Consider the following 8,338-nt stretch of genomic DNA (forward strand, 5'->3'; position numbering starts at 1 on the left):
CTGCTTGTTTTTCAGGAAACCCCRATGCCAGGTGCTCCCACCCGGTGCATTTTCAAAACAGCTCTTGGTCCTGCCTGAGGGAAATGACAGKAGCACCATGCAGGACCCCCAACACTGTCCCCCCTTTTTGTCACATATAGGGAGGCTACACCAGAGCCTTGTTTCCATCCCCTCTGGCCCTGGCAGCTCCACAGCGGGAAGGACCTATTAGATAATTGAGTTCCTCCCCTGCCAAGGCAGCAGGTACGCTCCTGACAGAGGCTGTAGCAGATATTAAACATACTGMTCTTGATCTCAGCAAAAAGAAAGGCCACTGGAGTAATTTTTTTTTTTTTTAACCCACTAAGTAAAAGCTTTCTAGCTCATATTAATAGGTTTTATCTGATGAAGACCGTACATTCATCATGGAAAGGCTTATTTTTCTTCCCCAATTAACTTTCGAAGAAATGTTTTAATTTTTTTAAGCTCTCATTGATTTTTTGTAGGCAAAAATGGACATGTTGAAGGAGAAAAAAAAATCCATTTCATTGTAAGCCAATTTTCATTTAGGAGAACATTTCAACATACAATTTCCAATTTGGTCTCGTCACTTCCTCCATGTCCTGCTGTTACACAGGTCAAAGCATTACCTGAGATTGATAAAAGTGCAAAAATGTGAGCTTGTTTTAGCAGTAATTGGTACTTTTATATTTGTTTCCAGACAGTTTTGTCTAGCTGCTTTCCTCTTTTCCTGTCAGCCGAAGAGAATAACACCCTCAGGTAGCAGCATGTTGATGCCAGGTCCATCATGGGGARATTTGTTTTTCTCCCATTTCTAAACAACCTCCTCAACCAGACAATGGGAGCATGACACATACTCAGGTGAGCAGACATCAGCACCACCAGCACACCACCACATGTGATGACCAGAAAATAATTAATTTTTCTGTTAAAATCAATCCTCTTGCTGAAACACTGTCCTTCCCACACTTCTAAAAGCCTTGGTGCCCTTGGAAGCCTTGCCCTGCTCCCACTTCCCGGCTGGGGTTATGGGGTTTGAAGTGGGGGACATTGGGGGGTAGATCCACGTCAGGGTCCTGCTCCCACTGTCTCAGAAGCACAAGGTCACTCTGCACCTGGATAACATCTTCTGCTGGGYTTCTGAATATTGCAACAGGCCCCGGTGCTGGCAAACAGCAGTGGCAGAGCCCCGTGCACCTTTTGGCCTCATCATCCCCAAATTATGGGCAGCCAGGGCTGTGTCCCAGCCGGTCTCCAGGGCTCCCTGCTGCCAGCTCAGCACCTCTGCCCGCAGCCTCGGACACGTTCTGCAGTCGTGTCTGTTTGGTGGCAGCCGADGGAAAAGAGGGAAAAGGTGAAAAGCAAGGAAAAGCTCCCGCATTGTTCATCTCCAAAGGAGGGAGGGAAGCTGCTGCTACAGCCCGCAGGGGCACCATCTGTCGTGAGTCAGCAACCAGCCAGATTTACTGCCGATTGATTAAATTAACATTTGTTATAAGCCAGGGAAGRGAGGAAGGGGGGAAGAAATCCTCTTCACTGCTCTTGAATTATTTATGCCCTGGAAGGCTCCRTGCCATGCTCGGGGCAGGCAGCAGAGACATGAGCCGCAAGTGCAGAGGGATGGGCTGGGCTGCTGCGGGTCCTGTCCAACAAATTACAGAAATCCAGGGTGGGACGAGGTGTTTGGGAAGGAGGTGCCATTCCAGAGGGCGTTTTCCTCCCGTTGTTTTGGCCACGAGCTCTGTTTTCCCACAATGAGGGATGGCTGTCAGCGCTGCTGCACTCCCAGTGCCTGCGCCAAGTCTTTGTGGAYTGGTGCAAGAACAAGGGCAGCTTTTTTTTTTGGGGCAGGGCAGGCTGGGTGGCTTTGCTCCACACTCCTCCCAGGAGTGGGAGAAACGAGCCCTGCTGAATTCCCACCAGTTGGATGTGGTATTTTCCCAATGAATGTGGACAGAGTCAGCTGGATGCCCTCAGATGTCACTGAAACCTGCCTGCATGTGCAGTGTGTGTGACGTGAGATGCTCAATGCAGGACGGGCTCGTGTTGCTCTGCAGGGGCTGTCTGGGCTCGCCATGGTGGCCAGGATGGGGAGAAAAGGTGGTGGAGCTSCTGAGAGATGTGTCAGGTGTGTCCTGAGTGGGCTGGAGCTGAAAACATCCATGCAAACCCCATTTGCCAGGCCAGGGAGGAACGGGGACTGCGCGTCTTTTGTTCTCATGGCTCGTGGTGGGTTTCAGAGCCAGCCAGCTCCAAGGCACGGCCACAGCCCTGACCATCTATCTGCAGAGCTGGCAGCCTGCCTGAGTGAAAAAYAAGGCAAGCCTTCCCTTTCTCCTAAAGGCGCAAACACAGCAAGGATGAGTTTTCTTTCTGTTGGCCGACCTGCTGTACAGGAACTAAGCCCCTTGGGCCCCCGCAGGGTGACAGGCAAAAAGCGTGCTCCCCACAGGGACTGGGACACACTGTGAGGAGCTGAGCAAGGAAAGGAAGAGTCACCAAAGGGATGACGTGGGAGCAGTGCCACCTCCTGTCCTCACCAAGCCCTCCAAACCCAGGCACTGCCCGAGCCTTGCCAAGGTCTCACCCCATATCCCATGCTGGTGTGTGAGTTCTGGAGCCTCCACAGACCTGCACAGCCTGGCCACGCTGCAGGCTGCCACACAACTCCCTGGCAGCAGCAGGGCAGCCAGTGTGCTTGTACCACAGAATGAATTTAGGTATTTAAACTTCTTGTTACAGTCAGCCATCAAATATTCATAGTAACAAATAAACGAGGAGAGGAGGGGCGAGCCTATTGCAAAGCGGCTGAAAAGGGAAATAACTTTTTATAGCCAGACCATTAAGTTATAAATCTGGATATGTCCAGGATTTATTTACCGTGCTCTCTGGATGTAAGCATGCCAAAGCTGTAGCTGCAAGCGAGGTCAGGAGGTGTGTGGTTTGTCCAGCCCTAGGATGAGAGTAAGAGAGGGTGGCAGGGGGAGGGAAGGCCAGGGAGGAGAGGAGGMTGGTGCTGGGTACAGCAGAAGGCAGTGAGGAAACCAAGGAAAGCCACCCCTGCACAGCCTGCAAGGGGACAGACATCAGGGGGGGTGGCAGCAGGACAGATGTCCACTCCAGGCAGGTTTCTTCCCTCTCACTGCCTTGTTTTCTCCAACCTCGGGATGACATAATCCCACCTGCTGGGATTGAAATTGAGGGCTCTGGTTGCTACTGCAGCACAGGAGAAAAAGGTAGAAAAAACTGAGATGGGGGCTCAGGCCACCAAGCCCCTTCCCACAGGTTCCTAAAGGTCCATTTCCCACCACTGTCAGCTGGGAGGGAAAACACCTCTCTGCCCAGTTCCTGTTGCAAGGAACAGCCCTTCCATCCTGGTTTGTATTGGTATGGCTTGAGATACTGCAGGGGAAAAGCCATGTTCTTGGCATGATGGGATAAGATGTGGCACCAGGTGGGGACCACAWCTGCCACCACCAGCCAGAAGATGCCCAGGTGGTTCCTCCAGCCCCATGGGGGTGATTAAGGTTTCCCTTTCCCTCCAAGCAGCCTGAGTTCACCCTCCAGTGCCTGGAGAAACACCATTGTGATCCGTTTCAGCAGATTCCCTGTTCCCAGGGAGAGGGCAGCACACAAGGGATGGATAGGTGGTGAAGGAAGGCTGCTTTCTTGCCACACACCCCCTCCCCAGAGCCCTCTCCCCATCCCTGATGACCATTCCCTCCATGGGGACACTGGCCAGTGCAGGAACTTTGCAATGAAGGGGACCTTTGTGATGCTTATTTGTGCACAAGGAATTTCCCTCAGCCAGGCCAGGATTTCCGAACTCTCCTTGGCCCAGGGCTGTAAAGGTCAGAACAAATCTCAGCAGCGCAGAGCATCCGGCACGGTGAGCCCCAATGGATGCTGGAAATTCCTGGACAACSAAGCTCCAAGTTTGCTGTGTCCCAGGGAAGGTCGGAGACGTGCCAAGGGGACTTCAAACCCTGATGAAGTTTCCAGTCATATTCTATTTTAGTGTTAAGATCCTCCATTTGTTCARTTCCTAAAGGTGACCCACAAAGGAAAGTACAATTTGGGCCCGTGCCCAGTRTTCGCTTCCCTGTGCTGAATAAAAAGACCTGGAAGAAGGTATTTTTATAAAGCTACTTTTTGGCATTGGAAATATGGATCTTTGTTTTACCACAAGACCAGGGAGGCAAAAAGGCTCGCCTGTGGTGTTGCTACAGAAATGATAATGATGTGAGCTGTGACGTGACTGGAGCAGGCTGCTTGCTGCCCAGTGTTTCTGTTTGTTTTCTTATTAACRTCACTTAATTTCAATGACCAGCTGACATTTGGGATAAAAAGCCTTTGTTGAAGCCTCAGCATCCTTCCTCCTTCTATGGTACAATTTCCTTGGGCTCATCCTCCATCTGCTTCAGCAAAACATTTCGACTATCAGTTCCATCAGCTAAACCAGCAAATGGGAAACATCTTTAATAGGCTGTTCCCTCCAGGACTTTTGTCATACAGAGAGGATACCTACAAGACAGCAAACCAAGTAAGAAAAACCCAGCAAACTCAGGCCCCAGGGTTCCCCTGGTTGTGCAGGGCTCTTGGCTCTCCCGTGAACCACAGGCAGAGGAGAGCACTGTCCTTCCATGGGCACAGCACAGCCCCCCTGCACCTCATTTTGGGACAGGATTTATGGCTGTTGTGCCAGAGGAGACTGCTTGTATGCAGCCTGTACAACTTCATGTGGGCTTTTGTCTCGGTCTGTGTGTGTCCTTGGGAGCTGTGTCCCTGTCCCCCCTGCACCGACACCTCCACCATTTCCCTTATTTCCAGAGCCGCTGTTAAGAGCTGGAGTCACCTCTGCCCCCAGGTGCATGCCCATACAGTTGAAAAAGCACTTAGGAACTGCAGYCACTCACAGAAACCCAGCTCCTGTGAGGCTGACACCACTCTTTGGTGCACCGAGGTTTTCCTCACCAGGGCCCCACCTTTTCCAAGGCTGCTGCTGGGCGAAGCCTGCTGAAAGAAATGGTAGAAAAAGCTATCCCCCGAGCACCTGGCCTGGGTGGCACATGCCAGGCACGCTGCAGGGCTGGGGACACTGCTGGGGACACTGCTGGGGACACTGCTGGGGACACTGCTGCAGCTCTGCCAGTGCTGAGTCACCCCCATGGACACTCGTGCGTGTCCCTGCTGGAAAGGGACCAAGAGCATCAGCATTGCAAGGCCAGTCCCTGCATGGTGAGGCTGATGGCTGCAGCAGCTCCTGCTCCAGCCCCGTGTCCTCCAGCCATCCATCCTGCCCGGCCCAGGCAGGCTGAGTGCACGCTGAGTGCCTCATGTTCAGAGCAACGTGCTTGGGGCTTCTCCAGAAAGAGCCCACAGACTGGGTCAGTGCTGCCACAGCTCATTTACAGAGTGCTGGTCCCCTTCCCACACCCCTGTCCCCCAGTACAGCAATGGCTCCAGCCTTTTTGCTCCATCCCATGGTACTGCCTGGCTGTGGGCATGGAAGGGGGACCAGCAGGCTGTAAATGAGGTGTGGCAGCTACATCTGCACCAGCACTAGAGAGACACCAAAGAGGCTTTCAGCAACACCAGACACAGGGATGTTGGCCTTTTGTCAACCCTGGCAAGCACAGGGGAGGCTGGGAGGGACTGGCCTGAACCCCACAAGGCTCAGAGCCCATGAGCTCTCCTTTCCTTYCACCACAGGCAAGTGATTAATGGCTGTGTGCCTCCAATTCCTTGCCTGGGAGCCAGACGAGCATCCCTCCCTCTCAAGGCTGCTGTGATGATGGCTGTGTTTAAAACTCGAGGTTCCTGGACACTATGGCAACGTGGCCATACAAACACTTGGGCTGAGCCACCCTTTGTTTGGCGTTTCTGGAGCTCGGTATGACTGATGAGCTCTCATCAGACCAAAACCATCTCGAGCAGGCTCTGCTGAGGCCAGGCTGCTCTTGACGTCAGGAGGTTTTGGAGCCGGGCCCTTCTTTCAGAGGAGGTGAAGCCAAAGCTGCTTTTCAATTGTGCTGCCTCTGCTGAGAGCAGAGAGGACAGAGCGGGGTGCAGGCTCACAGTGGCCATGGCAGGGTCCTCCAGGGATGGAGCTTGACCAAATCCACTCACTTCAGCTGGCTGACCCTTTCCTGCCTTGTCCCCGAGGCCCCGGGGCTCCTGCTGTGGGCAGCAGACCTGGCACAATCCCTGCMTTCAGAGCCCCAGCAGCTTCCTCTGCCCCATTCCTTGAGCATCACCCATCATCCCTCATGTCTTCCTTTCCTGCAAGATTTCCTGAGGGGACAAGGTKACTGCCACTAAGCTCTGCTGACAGCTCTGGGGGACTGAGAAGCCACAGGAGCAGCTCTGCTTAGCATTCTCACTGTGGGAGACACCAGAGAGATAAATTGCCAGACACCATGATCCCAAAGATGTCTCTAAGGCAATACTGCAAATGCAAAATAACCTGCAAGCAGTTCAGACTGTTCCGGAGGGTCTTTCCTTCCTGTTGGACATCTGAGAGTCTCCTTTGCAATCTGAGCCCTTACTACAGTCAGACACGAGGGCAAGGTCTGCAGACAGAAAACCATCCATTGGCCATGGCATCTCCTGCCCAGCTGGCCCTTTCCCAGCCCCAGAGTTTCTGACTGTGGCTCCTGCTCTCCTGTTTCCAGTCTGCATGGGGGTCTCTCCAGGCTCCCCACATGTGGAGATTCCTGGGGCTGCCAAGCCACCAGCCCATCTGCCCAGGGTTCCAAAGGGGCACTGCGTGGCCAGGGAGGGTCCTGACCTACAGGGCACAAAGGAAGGGGAATCAGGGGTGCCATGGGACACCGTGCAGGGCAAGGATTCATCCAGGATGGGTGCCCAGAGCTGGGCTGCAGGCTCCATGTGCCCAGGACAGACGGACAGAGCCTTTGCCACTGCTCCAGGTGCTGCTGGTGTTTGCCAGTGCTGGTGCTCCTCTGGCCATGGCTTCCCAGCACCTGCTGCTGCCTTTTGCTCCGGGCCTGCCACGTGCCTGGGGTCCTGCTCCAGGCTGGGGRTTGCTGGGCAGGATGGAGTGTAATTAACTGCAAATTTTCCTCCYTCCCGGATTTGTTCAGCTCCGCTCAGTCTCCCTGCTGCTGTTTCCAGGCACTCTGTTGTCTCCTGGCTCTTTCCTGCTCACCTTCTTCCATCCCAGGGTTGGTCCCTGAATCCAGCAAAGCTGCTACATAGGTCTTACACTAATTTTARCAAAGGCTCTTGTTTACTGGGGATTTTGTTATTGTCTCTGTCAAAGCTGTCTTTGAAAGCTTTGCTACTCACGCTCACTAATAATTCAGTGTTTGGCTTCTGCATGGCTTCCTACTGTTCTCCTGGCTCCACCAGTCTCCCTCCTGCTTCACTCATTTTTTTTCTCGTGCAGGTTGGGAGCAGGAACCAGTTAATATTTGATTTTCCCTCTTGACTGCCAYGTCTGGGAGGCATCGGGGGATCAGCTGCAGCCCCACTGGAGCTTTTTGCAGCCCTCCCAGATGTCTGCCTTTGCTGCCTTTGTGCCCCTTGATGCCTCACAGTCCCCTTGTCCCTCCCCACACCCACCCTATCCCTGTTGATAATCCATTATCTACATTTAATGCCTCACTAAAGTCCTCCCCTTTGTCTGACGGTGAAACCCCSACCAGATGTGAAGCTTCTTCTGTTACTAATGGCAAATCATTTTGCAATAGCTGGTTAGAAAATGGGGAAACATTTTTAATGAAATAAAAATTGAAAACCAGGCTAATTTTCATTCTGTGGGATTCATCAAGGAGCAGGTTTTGTTTGGCATTATTTTTATCTTTTCGCAGAAACTCACTCTTTAGAGCTGYGGCTCAGAAGATGGGTTTTTTATTGTCAGTCCTCACATCACTAGACTTTTCCTTTGCTGGATTGGTGTAGTTACTATTGCTCTCATGGTCCACTCAMCCCTGTAAAAAAACCACAAAGGGAACAAGAGATGAAAGAAAAATAAATGAGAATATTCTGGTGTGTGTTCAGACTTCAGAAAACAGAGGAGGCCACCGGTAGCATTCCGAGAAACAAGACTGCCCTCTGTGCCTGCTGAGCACACCCAGATGGATGCACAGAGAGGCTCCRGGAAGGGGGTGAAGTGTGGCCTAAAGAAAAGTCTCCAGTTAACCCTCAAACTGTGTTTTATCAYGTGGCATCATTTCCAGAGCCCTTCTGCAAACCTCCTCGCTGCTTTAGGTGTCAGGTTATCTCATAGCACCATGAAAATGACTATTAAAATGCAGCAGTGGCAGAGCTTTGCAGCAGCAGCAGAGCTGCAGTGCCAACACAGCCCTGGAGA

The 8,338-nt window shown here is 52.4% G+C and overlaps 1 protein-coding gene across 1 annotated transcript in view; it reads left to right on the top strand.

Moving 5' to 3' along the window:
* The window catches only part of KLF7 (KLF transcription factor 7), a 123,686-nt gene that overhangs the window by 31,226 nt on the left and 84,122 nt on the right, over positions 1-8,338 (top strand). The gene's annotated exons all lie outside the window — the stretch shown is intronic.

Source organism: Malurus melanocephalus, unplaced genomic scaffold (genome assembly GCF_030028575.1).
Source record: "Malurus melanocephalus ecotype Western Australia unplaced genomic scaffold, MMel_1.1 scaffold_524, whole genome shotgun sequence".
Classification (NCBI taxonomy): domain Eukaryota; kingdom Metazoa; phylum Chordata; class Aves; order Passeriformes; family Maluridae; genus Malurus; species Malurus melanocephalus.